The sequence below is a fragment of the Ursus americanus genome, chromosome 15 (genome assembly GCF_024610735.1).
Source record: "Ursus americanus isolate L20-20 chromosome 15, mUrsAme1.1.p, whole genome shotgun sequence".
NCBI lineage: Eukaryota > Metazoa > Chordata > Mammalia > Carnivora > Ursidae > Ursus > Ursus americanus.
Window position 1 is genome coordinate 19,656,211 of NC_142141.1, and position 20,716 is coordinate 19,676,926.

Here is a 20,716-nt window from a genome sequence, read left to right on the forward strand (position 1 = left end):
AGAGAGGGAGAGAGGCATTTGCAACCAGAAATTCTAATTGCCTGGGGTCATTTCTGCCCATCATCCACTGTGGAAGGCCACTGGAGACAGTGGCACCGTGGTTCCCAGTCCAGCTGGACACAAGCACAATTAACAGAAGTTGCCGTTATTTTTACTGTCATCATCCCACCAGGATACTAACAACATTTATTTAAATATTGATGAGGGAAGGAGGTGTGCCAGGGGAGGGCAGACATGAACCAGAGAAGGCCGTCTGGGAAGATGATTAGAAGTTTGCTGGAGAAGGAATGAGAGGGAGAATGGGATATTTTGAGCAGAGATAACCGCCTTAGGGGGAGTATTTGGCAGAGCGGGCAGATGGCATAGAGACTGGGGTGAGCCGTGAGCCCTGGCAGGCAATGGAAATGAAAGGCCAGGCTGGAGCCGGATCGTGAAGGGCTGAGTCTGGTGCTTGATCCCACAAGCGAGAAGTCTCCGAAGGGTTGTAAGCAAGGAAGTGACATAATCAGGTCTCTATTTCAGGTGGATAATTGGCAGCAGAATGGGAGAGGGGCTGGAGTTGGTAGAGAGTGTAAGTAACAAGAACCATTAGAGGTCATTTCTATAAACCAGCCACCAGATAATGAGGAACCAAACCAGGACAGTGATGCCACAGCACGTGGAGGAGGATGGATCTGAAGGACATTTTGGAGGGAGAAAAAGGATCAGTGAGCTTTGGAAGGTTAAGAAAATTGAAGACTCAAAATACCCTGAATTGTTTTGATTATAGGGCTGAGGGCCTATTAAATGCTATTATCAGAGATAGGAACATTCAGGAAGTGTGTTAATAAATGAAAGTTCATCTTTTTTTTCTTTTTTTAAAGATGTGGTCCTTATATACTATGGAATATTACTCAGCCATCAAAAAGAATGATTTCTCAATATTTGCTGCAACACGGATGGGACTGGAGGCGATAATGCTAAGCGAAATAAGTCAAGCAGAGAAAGACAACTATCATATGATTTCACTCATTTATGGAACATAAGAAGTAGGAAGATCGGTAGGAGAAGAAAGGGAAGAAGAAAGGGGGGGTAAACACAAGGGGGAATGAACCATGAGAGACTATGGACTATGAGAAACAAACTGAGGGCTTCAGAGGGGAGGGGGGTGGGAGAATGGGATAGACCGGTGATGGGTAGTAAGGAGGGCACGTATTGCATGGTGCACTGGGTATTATACGCAAGTAATGAATCATGGAACTTTACGTCAAAAAGTAAGGATGTACTTTATGGTGACTAACATAATATAATAAAAAATTATTATAAAAAATAAAAAATAATAAAAGGTAAAAAAAATAAAATAAATGAAAGTTCAAATTATAAGAATATGGTCTTTCTGGAAGTTAGCTGTTTCTGTCAAGTCCTTACTAAAGTCTCACCTAATTCCCCTTCAGTGCACTCAAGCCTGCCTTCTCTTGTGACATCAGGGCACAGGAAAAAGGAGTGGCCGTGTTCTGTTCTTAACAAGCCATTATAAACAGCCATGAATGCACCTTTGTGAGAAATAGGGCTTCCAGCCTCTTTATCCACAATTCCAGTAAGATTTTGCGGTCAGAATACATGGTTCAATCTTACTATTATCCACTCCACCAGCTCGCTAGCGCCATGCCCAGTGTAAGGACTTGCAAATGTTAAGTACTCAAAAAATGGTCATTCCTTTGATTTGATGTGAAATCATACTTCTTAAGGGTCAACTTTAAAGTCTTTGATGATCAATGTGGAAGCTCCAAAGAGAGCACTGTGGAAGGAGTCTCCGAAGGCAAGGGCATGGAGTTATTTGCATAAATCTAGGCTGTTGGTGATTTGGCTACTCCATCATAGAGATAAAATACGGCATTCTGTAGTCTGAGCCCCGCACTTTTTCAGTGTCTGTACCTCTGGTCAATTGTCAACCTTTGACCCTGCTCTGGTTGCTCTTCACGATTAGTATCCTTACCATCCCTCAAAATGGTACATTAGTGTTGCAAGTTGCTCCCGGGCATGCATGGAGCACGAACAGCAATCCCAGCAGGTTTGACGCCGTGCTCATCCCAAGCCTCCAGGAACCCTCCTGTACTTTTCGGCATCCTTAACCCCACTTGCTCTGTGTTCTCACCCACCATGTTCCAGAGGCTCCTTAGAACCCTGGTTCCATGCATGCTAATTAGTGTCACATGGGCTAAGGGAATATGGTCATAGTGAAGTAAGTTTGGTAAATAGTTGGTCCCTTTAAAACACTAACACGCACTGAAAATAATCAGAAGCAGAAGAACCTTTGCACTATTTCCCACACTGACCTGGTAATGGATATTTCAAGTGAATGCACCATCTCTAGGGTGGATAAACAAAAAAAACAAAACAAAGAGTATTTTCCAATCTTTGGTCATATGATTTCATACAGGAAATGAATGAATGAATGAATGAATGAATGAATGAATGAATGAATGAATGAAAGAAATTAACAAAATCGATGGAACGAACAAATTACCTATGTTTTCTCTGAAATAATTACCTCCCTGTGGGCCTTCATACTCTACTCCTGACTGCAAGAAAAGAGGAAGAGCATCAGAGGTTTGAGAACACAGGGAGGAAATTCTGAAGTATCCAAAGTAAGGAGATTCCTTTTCAGAGAAAGAGTATTGCCTTGGGCAAACACCTGAGGAAGTATTCACGTGAAAGAGGGCAAGCATTTGCCAAGTAAGTAAGGGACAACTCCAGAGGGACAACCGTCTATTGAGGCTGGCAGCTGTCTGCCACGAAACACACTTTCCTTCTTGTCCATTTCGTGAATCTGATTCAATCAGCACTCCTGCTCCACAAGGAATGAGTGCATTAATGTGAACTGCTACCACTCAAAAGTAATGGAGTGAGAATACCATTATTTTAAATTGTTTGAAGCCATGAAGTCTCCAATTTCATTAGCTCCATTTCTAGGGAACCTATCTACCAAATTTCTACAGCATCCGCAGAAGTGGGGGGAAATCCACACCAACGCCTCTTTACCACAAACACCATTCTCTTCATTATGAGCAATCGTACAAATTTATAGGCACTTGGGATTTATGGTAGGCAGAAAAATGGTTCCCCAAATATGTCCATGTCCTAATTCCTAGGACAGATCAATGTAATGAGATTATCCTAGAGTGTCCTGGTAGGTCCACTGTAGTCCTATGAGCTCTGAGAAGCAGAAAAGGAGGAAAGAAGAGGAAGTCAGAGAAATGAGGCAGAAGGGGAAGGCAAGAGATAACAAGCACAAAGAGAAATCTCATCATGGGCTGAGCTGGCCGCAAGAGCTTAGAGTGGCCTCTGGCCAACAGCCAGCAGCCACACAGAACTGAATTCTACCAACAACCTGAACAAATCTAGAAGCAGATCCTCCACAGATAACAGCCCAGGGCTGCCAACACCTTGACTTTGATCTTATGAGACCCCAAGCAGAGAAGCCAACTGAGTCACCCTGTGCCTGGACTTCCTGACCCACAGAAACAGCGGGAGAGTAAATAGGTATTGTTTTAGGTTATGAAATTTATGCTAATTTTACTGCAGCATTAGAAAAATAAGACAGGCTTTGTTCACTTAACCTTGCTTTACATTAAAGTTTACATTAAAGTTCCAAAACTGGTGACCATTATTTTGATTCACCCACCTACATATCTGTTTCTGGAGCAACTCACCTATGCTGGGCAGATACATGGTGGTGACCTTCACAAGACCTAAGCTCACAGTGATGAGCAAAAACAGGCATCTCCCCCAGTGCTCTCATGCCGGGGCTGGAGTGGGGGTGAGACTTAAATATTAAACAACATTATTCACATAAATACATATGTAATATTAGACCATGATCAATAAAATGGAGAGGAGGTGCTTGGTGCCGGGAGAGCCTGTATCAGAGGTTCTGGTGGGTGTGTGCTGATGTAGACTTCCCTGCAGTCTTGACATGGAGACTGAGATCTGCAGTATAGGCAGGAAGGATGTGAAGGTGCAGGGATTTGGGGGCAGAAAGACCAGCAAAGGCAGTGAAGCAAGAGGAAACATAAGGTGTGTGAGACAGGGAAAATGCTGGGGCAGCCGTGTTGGGCTGAAGAGGCAGGCAATGGTGAGTGCTTTGTGACTCATTCTAAGGATCTTCCATAAAGAAAATAAAAACATGCATAATGATTTAAAAAAGAAAAAGAACTGTTGCTTAATGCAATAGAATTACTTGATGATTCATGATTATAGAAACTGCTACATGCATGAAATGATACTCAGGCTGTCCCTATGACCTGCAAGGCTTTTAAGACTGTAATCCATAGCTTAGGAAATTGAGTACAGGGCATGCATTTCAAACTTCAGATTGCTGACAGGTTTAGAAAAAGCCCCAAACTTGGCATTATAAGACTGAGAGATGTATAGAAAGTGATTTATTCTCTCTGAGACTCAATTTACTCACCTGCGGAATGGAAATTATACTTTAATGCAAATAGGAGACACACAGTAAATACTTGCTGAGTAAATAGGTAGATAAATTCTTGCCCTGTCTTGACTCAGGATCAAATAAAAACCAACCATGTAAATGTGCTCTGTAAAGTCCAGTATGTTTTACAAATGTGAATAATTACTGTTACTAGGAAGCCAATAGTATCTTCATACAAGGACAGACGCTCATGTTTCTAAAGAGAAATAAGAGTAGTGCTAATGATACTGACAAATGGACAGGGACAGGTCAGTGAAGAAGGTCATGGAATTTTTACCCACTTATACCTGGAATAGCAGGCACCGGCCATCCACAGATTGGGCGATGTCAGCAGAGGAAACAGGAATCAGACCGACGAGGCATCCTGAGCCCTAGGTTTCTATGGGAAGCTGCTCTAACTAGAACAGTACAAGAGCCCAGTGACTCTGGAGGCTATTAATGCAACATGTAGTTATCATTAGAGTCCAAAAATCGCAATCAGCACAAATTTGACATTCTTTTAAAACATAACGTTTTTATGTTTGCCAGAACCATTCCTTCCTTGGAATCCTGAGAAAATTTTGTTCCTATGGGGGCTCTCTTTCTGAGATCCTAATTCTGGCTAAGAATAAGCACCTACATCATTCCAGTGCTGAAAGCATGAGCTCTGAAGTCCAAGAGAACTGTGTTTGAGTCACAGCCCTGACTTATAGGAGGGAACTTCCTTAACCACAAAGACTCAGTTTTCTCAGCAGCAAAGCAGGAATGGTAAGATGTCCTAACACCCATGTTGGGCTTTGTGCAGTGCCCAGTGTATTAAAGTATTTGGCAAATACTATTATCACTGTTGATCCGTATTTCCTGTGAGAATCTGAAAGTCTGAATCACTTTAAGGCAAAAAGAAACAATGTTTCAGAAATGCACACAGTATCTCACTAATTATTCAGCAGCCTATTTCTTTTCTCCCTTCTACTAACAAAGGGAAAACAAAATGAACTGAAATCGGCCTACAGATTTCCTGAGCTATCTGTCTTCACTGGGAGGTCGAAGGCTGGGTCTGTTCAAGGCAGAAAGGAAACAGCAAAACTCAGGATTATGTTAAGTACGGAAAAGAGAACATCCTTACTTGAGACACCAATCTCAATTGCTGGCATTTGAAATACCGTGGAGTTAGGAATCGTCATAATTTCAAAAAAAAAAAAAGACCTACCCCGAGAAAGCAGAGTGGACCAAATCATTAATCTACAGTATCATCGATGTGGCCTCAAAGCAAAGCCCAGAGTTCAGGCATGTGGTAATTAGGTCTCTAAATTTATTCAAATGACTGGGAAACCTGTCAAAGAAATTCTTAGCATGGGCACTGTTAATTACACAAAACGACAGCTCAGACACACTGCGACACAAGCGGTCACCTGGAGAGAGATGGCCAGAGGGAGGGCAGCGAGAAGCCGCGTCCAGAGCTGGTCTCTGTGCGCCCCAAACCCTACCACCCCACAAGTGCGAATGAGCCTGGTGGGGTCAGAAAAGAGTGTTTTCAGTGTCCAAGTAGATGTAGGTTGGGCTTATTCACAGAAAGCTGAAATATACTACAAAATTAGCAACCGAGAACTTTCTAAGGTATGATTTACTTACTTCCCAAGGCAAGAAGTTCTTTATAGTCTGCTTTCATTTCATTCATTCATTTAAAGATTTACTGAAAAAGGACATGCTTCAGACACAAAAGCTTGCATGGAAAAATAGAGTAAGCCCTGCCCTCACGCCCCTGAGAGTCTGAAGAAAAACAGAAAGCAGAGAAGCACACAAAACAAAAGGTCATTGTAAATTGTGATAGGTGCCTTAAAGGAAAAGGACAGGGTACCGTGAGGGACAAACAGGTTTGGGGCAGAAGACGTCATTTGGACTGGGAGAGAAAGTGAAAGGAGGTGATATTAAGCTCCAGACTAAAGCAAAAGAGACATTCAGTATATTATGAAAGAGTGGAGGAGCGTTCCAGGAGAATGAAGGGTTTCAAGGTCCCCCATTTCCTTTAGTTCCCTTTTTTCTGTCTTTCCTTCATTCCGTCCATCCACCCAGGCAGCCCAGTATTGGTTGAGAATAACCCATGCTCTCTTCTAAATACTGAGGAGGATGTAAAGGAAGTGAAACCTTGTTCTTGCCTTCTAAAAAAATGTTTTTTAAATTTCAATGGGCAGCAAAGCCTATGAGCACGTGAAACAAATGATAAATAGTGCTTTAGAATATACGACAGCACAGCCAACCAAGAAGCACGTTTCCACTGATGACGAGCCCAGCCTCCAGCGTGAGCAAGGCCACAGAGCCCCTCTCCGGCTCTGACCAATCTCTCCTTCCTCAGATCCAGCCCTCTCCCCAGCAGGCTGGAGCTCTCCCCAGCTGGATTCCCTCTCCTCCATCTACTGGACTATGGAGATCCCTCCTCCTCTTGCCACACCTCCCTAACAAGCCAGAAAGAATCCTCCAGAGATGGACAAGGATCCAGACTGAGTTTGAGTTTGTTCTGCCCCTTTGGATTTTGTGAGTTGGACCACTGGTTTCCCATATGGTGCCATCCTTAACGGCCGGTTCCCTGCAGCAGATCATTCTTTCTCAGCCTAGAGACCATCTATATTGCAGGGTACCCAACATGTGGTACTGATATCTTCTAGAGAAATAACTTTATGTGTTTCTGTGTTTCTTTGGAGAATTATTTTTGCATCCTCCAACCATAATATAAGAAAGGCTTTTTTTTTTCAAATCTGAGCAAGTTTTATATAGGCTAAAAGGAATTATGAAAATAGTGATCACATTTGTAGTCCATGCGCTAAGCCCATGCCCTTGAGGGGTGTCTGTGCAGTTGATAAGAATCTTGAGAGGCGCAAATCAGTCATGATCACCAGCAGTACGTGTCCTGGTCATAATGACTCTCAGCTGAGCCAGCCCCATGGGGGACCCGGCACCAGCACAGAGCACACCACGATGAGTGCTACCGGAGCCCCTTTTAGGAAGGAAGGATTTATTCCTCTAGCTTCCAGGAGTGATGCCAGCAGACAGCCCTCAGCTATAAACCCTCTCTAAGAACTGTCTTTGTGAGCCAGCCTACATCCAATGGCTGGTCCAGGCAGGAGGATAAAGGCCCCATTTCTACATCTCAACTAGGGATAACCGTAGAGAAGTTTCACAGCTTCCCATGGGGTCAGCAGAGGCTTCCTGAAAACTGTACTGTATCCCAACTTCTCCTTGCAATCCTTTCAAAGGATTTGAGGACTTTTCTTCTCTCTTCTACAGGTATTGGTTCTGCAGACCTCCTTAGGAAAATTCCCACATGCTAGTTTCCTGCCTCAGAGTCTGCTTCCTGGAAAACCTGAGCTATCCTAACCAGAGACTGTTGGCACAGTGATGCGGATTCTCCCACTAAATGCATCGTCCACCTCGGGCATTTTTTGAGCACTGCTGTGCGCCGAGCATTGTGTCCCCTTAAGAAGCAACGGGTCCCCTCTAGAACGCAGTCTTTTTCACAGGTACGCGTACATTAGACACTTGCCTACAAAGCCTCACATGCTGGTTGTTATTCCAAAGAGTTTGATCTTTAATATCCAAGGTAGTTGCAATGATTCAATGTGGACCATCTGTTGTTGTGTCAATCTGTTCAGGCAAGAGAGTTAAAATCCTGGGAGAGTCTGGAATCACAAGTTTCTTGCATTCAAAAATAATGTGGCAGCATTTTCAGCCCAGCTGTGAAGCACTGTCTGCCTAAGAAAATACAAGTCCCCGAGGAGACACCCTGGGCAACATGCTAATGAAATCAGGAAGAGGCCAGCTTTATGATCTAATTGGTCATCTGAGGGCTGGGGTGTTGTTGTTGTTGTTGTTTTTAACCGGTCTTTAAATAGTGATTTTCTTGCTGTAAATACACTGTCTTTCTAAAGGCAGCTGTAGAGCTCTATCATTTTTTCACCTTAACTCTGTTTTTGTAACTCCATCTTCTTCCCCTTATATTCTCTTCAAAGAAACAGTTCTGCTTCTGAAGATGAACTTAGAAAAATAACATAAAATGCTTGTATTTATACAGGTTTGCGGATTAACAATAACTCTTGTTTTAGAGCTTAATTAAGAAGGAGTCAGCATGCGAGGCCGGGGTGCTGTGGACACCACGTGAGGGCTGAGTCAGACCGGGGGTACAATCAACATGCATCCTGGCCGTGCGTGAGTTAAAGGCAGGAGGCACCATGCACGACAGGCCACTGCATCTCACTGGTGTATAACTGTGCCTCTTCTCCCTGCTCTAAGGGAGTCCAACGACACGGCTGCCACCACGTCATTAAGACGTTCACCGCAATGGGTGTTTTCATAAGTTCAAAAAATTGTAATTGGCCAGGGATTTTTAAACCGTTTGTTTTTTTCTCCACCCTCCCACCGCCACCCCGCCAAGCCTACTCTCTAGTTGACCATGACACTGCAGATGCTTGGGATCTGGTCTGAGCCTTCTGATTCAGAATGGTTTTCTAGGGTTGCTCAAAAACCTGCATTTTAAGCAAGCACAATGTGATTGTTACGCACAATAACGTTGGAACTAATTGTTCTGACAAGTGAAATTGCAATTGGAACCCCCAAATACAAATGAACTATACCACCTTCTGGTCTTCTCACAGATGTGCGCATTCAGACCACTTTAGATGGGGCGGCCCACCCATGAAGACTTCCGCCTTCACCTTAACTCTTCCTGTTTACTTCCTTGGTCTACTTCCTTGGTCTCCTGGCCCACCAGGCTCCACAACTTGACTCCTCATAGCAACCTGACACTCCCTCTCCTGGTAGCTTCTCATCCCTGAGATCCATGCACCATGACACCGGGAAGAGACCAACTCAGGCCGCAGATAATGGAAGAGCTTGAGTCCTGTTCCAGCCCCGTCACCACATCAATAGATAAAAATGCATTCACTCACTCATCGACTCATTTATTCCTTCACTTATTCAAAATATATTAAGGAACACCAATTACGTGCCAGGAACTGTGCTAGGCCCTGAGGATACTGCAATTAAAAAAAAAAAAAAAAAGGCTTGGAACTCGTGTTATGGTGTTATATTTGAGCACACTTTAAAGTGATTATGTAATGAGTTGTTTATTTAAACTTGTGAGTGCTTTGAATGATTATGACATCCTATGGGGGGCATACAGCAGTGGATCTGGAAGATCTGGAAGAGACAGAAAAATCCCTAAGGAAATACCACTAGATGGGAACACTAAACAGTGGGCGGGAATCAACAACTTGGCCAAGGGCAGGATATGTGAATGGCATGGGGCCAGAGGCCGTGTGGAGGTAGTTCCCTGCACAGGAAGCAGAGTGGGTCAATCCCCTGAGGTGAGAAGGTGCTCGGCCCTGCGGCTGGAAAGCTCAGGGAAGAAGGGCAAGAAAGGGGCTGATAGCCTAGGATCATGCTTGATCTTTAAGTACACTAAAGATGGTCTTCTTACTCTATGAACCGTGTGAAGCCGTCAGTAGGGGAGTTAGGAAATCCAACCTGCCTTTCAAACCACTCTGCTTGGATATAGGAGACAAACAGGAGGGGCCACAGGGAGAGCTGGCAAAAAGCAAGTGAGGGACATAGTAATTGAGACAAGTGGAGGTGGAGGGAAGACTCAGGAAGATGTGGTGGTTGATGAAAATACGAGAGGAGGGGAAGGCAGTGCCGAGCATGACGGCCAGAGAATGGACGTAGTACTGTTCCCTGGGTCCTTGTGAATCCTGATTCGTGGTCTCTCCTCTGGAGAACAGGAGGAGCGAAGGACGCCAAGTGCACCTATTCCGAATGGCACGTGCTCGGCCCGCGTCTCCGTGTCTTCATCAACAACAAGAAGAAAATAAGAGCACAGATCTTCCCGGACTTAGAGGGGGGTGATGTCCCGATAAGCCCAGCACACAGTGAAAACATCGTAAGTCAAAAGTGCACTGAATACGCATCACGTACTGAACGTCGGAGCTGAGTGCTGCCCACCTTACACATGCGCGGGACACTCAGATTAGCCCACAGGTGCGCAACAACCTCACACGAAGCTTATTTTATAACAAAGTGCTGGATGTCTCATGTAATTTACTGAATTCTGTACTGAAAGTGAAAAACAGAACGGCTGTACGGGGCAGCACGGTGGGAAATGTATTATTGGGTGTTGACCCCTGTGATCTCGTGGCTGACGGGGAGCTGCCACTGCCCCCGCCCCGCAGCATCAGAGAGGATCATACGGCATATATCGCCAGCCTGGTGAAAGACAAAAATTCACAACTGGACGGGACACCTAGAAATGGCTCAGTCAGCTGAGCAGCTGCCTTCCGCTCAGGTGGTGACGGCAGGGTCCTAGGATTGGGTCCCGCATCGGGCTCCCTGCTCAGCGGGGAGTCTGCTTCTCCCTCTGCCATCCACTTCCCCTCCTTGTGCTCTCTCTCTCTCTCTGACAAATAAATAAATAAAATTCTTTTTAAAAATTCACAATTTGAAGTCTGGTTATCTACGGAATGCGAATCCTTTTCGCACCATCATAAAGTCGAAAAATCGTAAGTTGAAACATCAGAAGTGGGACAGTCTATAGTCAGAGTGTGGGATTGGGGGAAAATGAAATGAGTTAATATATCAGCTACTGAGAACGGTGTCTGGCAGACCACGACCTTCTGTTCCTCTAACCTTGTCCTGCCTTGGCTCCCCTGGTAGAAGTAGCATGGTATGGTAATTCCGAGCATGGGCTCTAGAGACATTTATATCTAATTCGGAATCTGATCTGGTATTTAGTTACTATTTACTATTCAACTATTCAGCCATTTATACCATTTTAGCTCTACTTTTCAAAAAATTTTTTTAGCTTTAGCTCTGTTTTTTACTTTTTTTTCCAAATATAAAATATTGCTAACATCCAAAGATATACAAAATAATGTTTCAGGCACCCCGCGCTCACTCCCAGATTTAACAACTGTTTACATGGTGCTTCAGACGCATTTTTAAAGAAATAAAACGGTGTAAGATCCTAGTAAAGAACTCTCCATTAATTTCCATTTCCTTCCTTCACAGAAGTGACCATTACTCTGAAATCAGCATGTATCTCTCCCCTAGAGTTTTTTTTCAATACTTTTACTACATATGCAAATGTCCATAACATATACATAGTATTTTTTGTATGCTTAAAATTTTCATATAAATATCATCAAATTGGACTAAGTAGCATTTATCCCAGGAATGAAAGAATGGTTTTAACATTTAAAATCCTATTGCTAGAATTTATCACATAAACAGATTAATAAGGAAATAACACATGATTACCTGGATATAGTGCAAGGATTTGCTAAATATTTACCACCCATTCATAACAAAAGTCTCTTCAACTTGCTAATGCATCATATTAGGCCAGGGTTTCTTAACCCGGGCATTACTGACATTTTGGGCTGGAAGATCCCTAGCCGGAAGGGCTGTGTGTATACTGCAGAATGTGTAGCCTGTAGCACCCTCCCATTCCTTACCATCAAAAATGTCCCTAGACATTGCCAAATGTCCCCAAGGATCAAAATATCCCTTGACTGAGAACCACTGTGTTAGGCAAGTTATTAATCCCTATAAGATTCTGTTTTCTCACTTACAAAATGGAGAAAATAATAGGACCAACACTATAGGGAATCTGCACTAACATGATATAATGTATTTATCATATTTGCTGGCAATTTCACAGTGAGATCTCAATACACGTAACTTGTTGATGGCGGTTCTGGTGATGGTGAGGATGTCAGTGTTGATGAGGGCGGGGGGGCATTGTTGAAATACACAAAAATGTGTTTTTGTTCTCGGCATTCTCCTCTCTCTCCGGGGCCCTCTTCATTCATCACTGAGGCCTTCTGCAGTCATTTCCTCCAGTAGGGATGACTCCGCAGAAATGCCCAGAGACCACGAAGAGGAGTCAACTGCTAGCCCAGGGAATGGGTGGTGTGTCATGGACATAGAAAATAGATTTAGGGGAGGATGTGCTAAATTAGAGAAAAACTCCCCACTGTGGTCTAGAACTGGCATCCTGGGCTGAAAAGGACAGAATGGCTGTTCCTAGGAAGATAAGAAGTCAGGGAGGCCCTAGATAGGAGTATCAGACCTGGAGAGGCCATACCAAAAGGGTAGGAGCCACTTCCAGAGGCCTCCTGTCTTCTGTGGGGCATCCCATCAGGGGTCCACTGTCTGCCCCACCCCCCGCCCCCCGGGGAAGAGGCAAACTCCCACATTCTATCTACTCTGTTACCATGAGCAGTGCTTATCATCTTGCTGAGGCTTCTAGGCGCTGGGCTCCCAAGCTGTGTCCAGCAGGGAACACCATCCCAACTGCTAACACACCATGCTCTCACCGCTGCTAAGGCTGGCCGGTGGGAGCTACGCAGTTCTGGGACCTGGACACTGTTGGGTAACCCATGTATTGTGACCTGTGGAAACACCCTTCCTGGACACCTGGATGGTCCCTGACGCCCTGGAGAAAGAGAGTGTGTGGAAGAGAAAGTCACCTTCACCTGTAACTCACCTTTAGATGGGATACAACAGAACCAACCCAAGACTCCCATGTTGCATCACAATGTTGTAGAAGTTACTTTTTATCATTATTACTCATATTTGATGCCAGGCAAGTAACGGAACTCACCTGAGTCTCAATTTCCTCTACTGTGCGTGAGCCTGAAATCACGCAGCTCTAAAATTTTATGATTCCTCTCTCTACTTTTGCACAGATTAACTGTTCTTCATAAATATGTAGTAACTGCTGGAGAAATATTCAGATGTCATCAGTTTTAAGTCGCGAAAGATTGAGATGTAAAAAATAAAATAAAAATGAAAAGTTGGGCTACTTTAGCAGACAGCGGGAATCGAGCGCCATGGAGAACTTGCTTATAAAATGCCAAATTAATGGCAGTTTTACTCAGTTTTTATTCACCTCTCTCACTTTCTTCTGCTATGATTTTTAAATAGTGCCCAAACCGGGGGCCGGAGCACACTGACGTTAACACAGATCACCCAGATTTTTACAATCAACAGTGAAATGAACGTCAGAAATGATAAAATGAGTGCTCTTTACGTCATGGCCGTTGGCATGATCCCTGTTTCATGGATACAGAAACTGAGGTTTTGAGAAGCCAAGTAACTTGTCCCACATAAATACTAAGTGGAGAAGCCAGAATTCAGGGCCTGGCCTGCAGGATTTCAAAGATCACACTCATAACCAGAGAATACCCAGATACAGGCTCTATCCATTTTCTTCCATGTGTCATTTATATTCATACTGTCTCCGCAACTTGCAGATTTAGTTCAGTGGCCAAATACCAAGGCCTTCCTTTTTTCTCTAGCCTAATCATTTAATTTAAGATTTTATTTATTTGAGAGAGAGAGTAAGAGCGAGAGAACACAAGCAGGGGGACGGGCAGAGGGGAGAGGAAGAAGCAGACTCCCCACCGAGCAGGGAGCTCAATGCGGGGCTCGATCCCAGGACCCCGAGATCATGACCTGAGCCAAAGGCAAATGCTTAACTGACTAAGCCACCCCGGCATCCCTCTTGCCTAATCATTTTTATTCCAAACCCCTTCACTTAGAAAACCCATCACCACTGACAAGGTTGGGTTGAACCTACAAATTCATTCATTAGAGAGAACATCTGGGCAAAACAAAAGCCAGAAACTTTCCAAGACGTTCAGTTACACCCACACTGTTGTAACTGAGCCACTGAGTCTCCCTTAAAAACCCTCTCAGGGTATAGCTGGATTCAAAGGGGACTATATTAAAAAATAAGTCATTCATTTCTCAGAACTAATTTTAAATGGTTAGAAAATGAGAAAGCCTGTGCAAATATGCTATGGGTTATTAAATTCTGGTTTGGACTACACTGCAAATGGGTGTGGGTAAATATCAGCCCCGTAATGATAATTACTCAAGTCTGACGAGGTCCCACACTGTCAAAGATCCAAGGCAAGTACATTTCCAACTTGAAATACTATATAATCAGACTGTTTCTGACTTTTCACTGCAATAAGGCCAGAAACTAAGAATGAAAAAGATGACACATTTGACTATAGAAACATTTTTAAATTGGGATGGCAAAAGAGACCATAAACAGTTAAAAGACAAAGGACAGAGAGGAAAAGATTGACAACATAGGTGTCCCATGTAGGGCTAATAGCTATCATATCTGAAAATGTTCATCAAAAAATAAAATAATCTAGTTGAAAAATGGGCAAGAAGCATAAATATGACACAAGAAATAGTGACCAACAGGGGCGCCTGGGTGGCTCAGTCTTTAAGTGTCTGCTTTTGGCTCACGTCATGATCCTGGGGTCCTGGGATCGAGCCCCACATCAGGCTCCCTGCTCAGCGGGAAGCGTGCTTTTCCCCCTCCCACTCCCCCTGCTTCTGTTCTCTCTCTTGCTGTGTCTCTCTCTGTCAAATAGATAAAATCTTAAAAAAAAAAAAGTAAAAAAAAAGAAATAGTGACCAACAGCCATACAAAAGATTCCTGAAATCACTGTTTATCCAATTAATGCAAATTAAAATAAACATAAAATGGTTTTGTCTTTCAGATTAACAAGAACAAAAAATGCATGCTACCTAGTGCTGGTAAGAATGTAGAGAAATAGGCACTCTTACACACCGCTGATGGAGGGTAATCTTGTAATATCTACAAAATCTTAAATGCACCTACTTTCTAATTAATACCATGTCTGGGTATTATTCTACGGAAATACTAAATACCTCCTTAAAGATGCAATGTTCAAGAAGGCCTATTATGATATTAAACATTTGGGGAAAAAATGAAGTGGCCATTATTAGGGGGTTGGCTACAAGAATTGTAATTCATTCTTAAATAATACCGCATAGCTGTTAAAAATAATTAAGTACATGTAGATATACTGGTATGGAAAGATGATAATATATTGTTCATAATATAACATTAGGCAACAAAAGTTGTAACACACTATCATATTCCATTAATAATGATAACCAGAATAATTACAAAAATAATAACTATGACAAATCGTTATTGAAAAACGTTTGAAAGGATACGAACTAATCTCTAGTGGTGGTTATCTTCTGGAGTTATGACTAAAGGGAAATTTCACTGTGTCATGTAAACATGTCTGTATTGTTTGTATCTTGGACAATTAGCATGTATTATTCTTTCCTCCAACTAGAAAATGTCAGAAAGTATTTTTTAAAAACTGGATGATCTAGAGGCGCCTGGGTGGCACAGCAGTTAGGCGCCTGCCTTCGGCTCAGGGCGTGATCCCGGCGTTATGGGATCGAGCCCCACATCAGGCTCTTCCGCCATGAGCCTGCTTCTTCCTCTCCCACTCCCCCTGCTTGTGTTCCCTCTCTTGCTGGCTGTCTCTATCTCTGTCGAATAAATAAATAAAATCTTTAAAAAAAAATAAAAATAAAAACTGGATGATCTAATCATTTACCTCAAAGGGCTTTAAGAACAGGTTGGCACAAATGTATGTTACATGTATATTGCAGTGATGATGATTTCCCACCTAACCAACGACAGTTTGGAGGTTCTACATACAACGGGATTTGGGGCAGTCATCTGTTTGAAGGAGGTAACCGAATCAGCTTTACTAGAGTATTTTTGTTTGTTTGCTTGTTTATAAGAGTGAGGAACACATGATTAGGAAATATGAAGCTTGCTTTACTATCTTAAGTCGCTCAGATTTTTCTAGGTATCACTTTAAGCCATGTAAGAATGGCAGTAAGGACTCCTGCATTATTTGCCAGGAAAGCTATGCAAAGCAGATGAGTCAATGCAGGTGAAAACAATTTGTAAACTGGAGGACACTCAACAGGTATGAAGGATTCTGTGACTTTGGACAACTCCCAAGTAATAGCATAGTAGTATTTCCTCAGAAGATAAATTCGTTATTTCCTCAGAAGATAATTTTGTTATTTCTGTATTTTCCCTGCGACCCAGTATCTAAATTACATCTGCAAGCATCTTTCTGGTCTCTGGCTTTGCAACAAACTGCACCTTAATTGTGGGCAAGCTCTTATGAGACAGTAGGCTGATCAGAAGAAAGTTGGTCCACACACATTCCAATGCCTGGAAATTATACTGAAAAGAACAGAGAGTGGTATCACCAATATTAGCCACATAGCAAACCGTGCTGCTGCTGCTGCTAGTATTTTGGAAGGAGCTGTCATTGATATCAGTCACCTCCTTTAGATCCTGTAAGAGACAATGACCATTCCAAAGGAATCAGACAAAGATAAATTCGAAGAATAGAACTTTGCTGCCAGACAGACCTGGTTGACGAGAGGTGTGCCACGGGGAATGTAACTCACAGCAAAGTAAACATGAAGCCAGCACTCACTCGCACTTTCTTCCTTACTTTCTTCTACTAGAGAAAGTGTAAGGACGAAACACTCAAGTTGTCCTCAGAGCCAAGGGCAGCCAGGGTGTCGACAATGATCTTCCCAACTACAGGGGGAATCTGTCCAGTCTACTTTCTTTCCTGACAAAGGGACAGATGGAACAGGTGCTCTCCTCCTCCCTTGCTCCTGCCTGGGATGTGGACACGCTGGCTGGGAAAGTCTCACTCAGGCCACCAGAAGAAGGCTGAGAAAATCACAGAGCCACCAGCCTCGATATCGCTGAGCAACTAAATCAGAGCCAGGAGCTGCCTCCTTCCTGAGAGTTCTTGTCATGTTAGAAAAATCGGCTACTGCTCGTCACTCTTCAATGGACACTCCATTACTTGCTACTGAAAAACATGTCTAATGCATGTTTACCCTCCCTAAGCATCAGTGTGTGTGTGCGTGTGTGTGTGTGTGTGTGTGTGTGTATTTGTGTATATAATCTATGATATATTCACATCATTCAAATTATTGTTCAAGTCACAGTGCTCAGAGAGGTCCTACCTGACAACCCTGTATAACTAGCATCTGTCATCACTATCTGCTTTATTTTTCCTCAAGCCAATTTATATTAAAAAAAATTTAGTATCAGTTATTTATCTATTCATTTTCTGGGACTCTCCACGAAAACGGATCTTTCATGAGGCCAGAAACCGTACTGTGTTCGTTGCTACAGCTCCAGCACTTAGAATTGTGTTTAGCGCACAAATCACATGCGATGAATAATTGTCAACTAACGAATGAACAGTGTATGTAAAATGTTTGGAATATAAATGCACTAATAAATGATAGTGGTTTCTTTGTTACCGTAAAGTAGAGAATAATGGTTATTATACAAGCAACACGCACTGGGAGAGAGAGTTGGAGGGCACAGGTCATTATGCCCACCCTAGAGATCGAGCACACACATGCATATCAAGATACTCAGACGTTCACAGCAACACTTTTTTTTTTGTAACAGCAAAATAATGCAACTCAAATGTTCATCAGTATGCTAAATAAATCGTGGTCCACCCATCTCATGAACTAGTATGGTCATTCGGACAGAGGATGAGGGAGCTGAAGGGTAGAAAGGGGTGAGGGTTTGGAGAGGAGAGGGGGAGGCTCTTTTAATGGGTCACCTTTTGTCCTAGGTAAAGGCGATCTCTCACACCCAGACTGCTCTAGATTGGGACTGTCACTCCTTGACTGTTTCGAGGCTCTGTCTTGGAAGGGCTGAGACTTACAGTGTTGTCAACCTAATCTATATTGTGTGTGTGTGTCCTGTCAACTAAGAGGCTTATCAAAACAATGAATAGGGGCGCCTGGGTGGCATAGCGGTTAAGTGTCTGCCTTCGGCTCAGGGCGTGATCCCGGCGTTATGGGATCGAGCCCCACATCAGGCTCCTCTGCTATGCGCCTGCTTCTTCTTCTCCCACTCCCCCTGCTTGTGTTCCCTCTCTCGCTGGCTGTCTCTATCTCTGTCAAGTAAGTAAATTAAAAAAATATTAAAAAAAAAAAACAATGAATAAACTTTCATTTTTTTTCAAAAGGAAGAACTACTTCCTTTTGATAGAACACAGAAAAACTGCCATGGCTCTTTGAGATGATCCAATTTGGCTTCCTTTTTATTGCAGAATAAATTTATAATATTATTATATTCCTATTTATTATTATGCAAATAGCAAACATGGTGAGATTAAAGTAACTTGGCCAACATCATAAGGACAATGTTTAGAGTAATAATACTTTCTAAACAATATAATGTTGCTGGCCCACCGGGTGGCAGGGTCTATGCTAGACATTTTATATACACTAGCTCTTCTCATGCTCATGGCCACTCCAAGAGGCAGGTGATGGTTAACCCTGTTGTAAAAAGCCTTAGAAAGAGCGAGCAACCAGAGACCTCAAAGCCTCCTACGTCTGGGCCAAGGGTTCGAACCCAGGCTATTTAGCTCCACATCTCATTCCCTTACATCTCCCTTGTGATCCTCACACCACACTTTCTCTGCCTAATATACAAAAACAATTCAAACTCAATGTCCCTTGACCATTCTTAAACACATACTCATTTGCACTCTTATGGAAAATGATCCAAAAGCTGATTACCATAGATTCTTTTATTTATGCTTTTTTAAAATACATTTTCAGACTTCTCTCACATTTGAAGTGTGCAAGTTCAGCTCTGCAGGATTTCTCACAGGCAAACAAACACTTGCAAATCACCATTATGTTTTTATTCTAATCTAACACCTTTGCCCAACACAACCCCATGAGCCAAAATTCACATGTTTTTGCAAATTTCTATCTGTTAGTGTTGTCTACGTCAGCCATCCTTAGTCCATCATTAGGATGACCAACCAGCAGGCTCCGATAATGTCACGTTGCAATAAACACTGCATGTCTATACTAGAAATTTAGCACACGTATATGCAAGAAAAACACATACACAAACGTCCATAGCAACATCTTTTTTGTAAAAGGAAAATAATGCAATTTAAATGTCCATCAACAGGGTAAATTAATTGAGGTACCATCCATAACAGGGAATAATAATCAGTTCTTAGAAAGACTGACCTAGATCTAAATGTACTGAAGTGGACAGAACTACAAAATAAAGCGTCAAGTGAAAAAAAACAGCTACAGGAAAAAATAATAAAACATGACCCCCTTTACTTAAATAATCACAAATCAAAACTATTACTCTTTGCACCAATTTACATATGTGCATTCATGCAAAAACATCTGGAAGACACACACACACACACACACACACACACACACTTAACTAATATTAATGGGGCAAGGAATAGGTTGAAGGGTAGGGATGCCAGTGTAAAATTCCTCTGTTCTTTATTACGAGAATTTTACAAAAGGAATGGGTTCATTTCCATTGGTATAGCAAAAGAAATGACTCAAACCGTTAGTATCTCAAGAATAGATTCGGAAAGCATCAACACGCCGAGTACCACTGGAGCAAACCCCCCACCCAATTCAAGTGTCTTTTCACGAGAAATGACTCAAATATTACTGATAGACCCTTATCGTTTACGAAACTCAACCATTTATTTTTAAATTCAGAACTGCCACAGAAAATACACATTTTGATCAGCCTCCTACGCCTCCCTGGCTCGGCTTCGAGAACGTGATGATCGCTTTCATGACGGTATCACATAAAACGATCACCAGCACCAGCCCCACCTCATCCCACCACCCCGTAACGCTGAGGCAGTTATCCGTTTGTGAACAGTCCCAGGCACACGCATTATAATTATTTACATTCCTGCTTGAAAAGAAAACAATAATGCTCCTCGGAAAGCTAAAATGCACTGAAGGAAGAAGGCGAGACAGAGAAATCACTTCTGACAGTGTTCAATTATGAGGAAGAAGAAAGGTGTCTTAGAGCTTTCCTCCTTCAAGTGTCGGTGTGACTCCTATTTCCAGAAGCTCCACACCATCTCCACCGAATTAAGAGGAAATGGGTTGAGGAGATGGAGGCAGTGAAAGCAAATTGTCCATTCCCTCCTGGCCGCCTCAGAAGTCATTACTGTACGTATTCCACGGGATAATAAATAAAACTGATTGGGTGTGTGGTTAAGAACATTAGAGAAACCTGGAGCGCCTTTAAAGTGCGTTGTGCTGAGAGAGGAGAATTAAAAAGTGAGCCATTTCCTCGCTTCACATTTAAATGTGGTGGCTTGGGAGAGAAACCATACTTGAAATGGATAGGGGTAATTTTCCATCATTATAGAAACCTTAAACAACCTCTGACTGCTTCTACCCTCATCTCTTAGCATCCTGGTAAATTGCACTTATTTGTTCCAAACAAACAGAAAAGCCCATGGTAAAATGGAGCAATTTAAGGCTGGAAGAATACGACAC

The 20,716-nt window shown here is 42.8% G+C and overlaps 1 protein-coding gene across 1 annotated transcript in view; it reads right to left on the reverse strand.

Annotated features, from left to right (window-relative positions):
* SGCD (sarcoglycan delta) overlaps positions 1-20,716 on the reverse strand; it is a 904,357-nt gene that overhangs the window by 654,072 nt on the left and 229,569 nt on the right. The window lies entirely within an intron of this gene.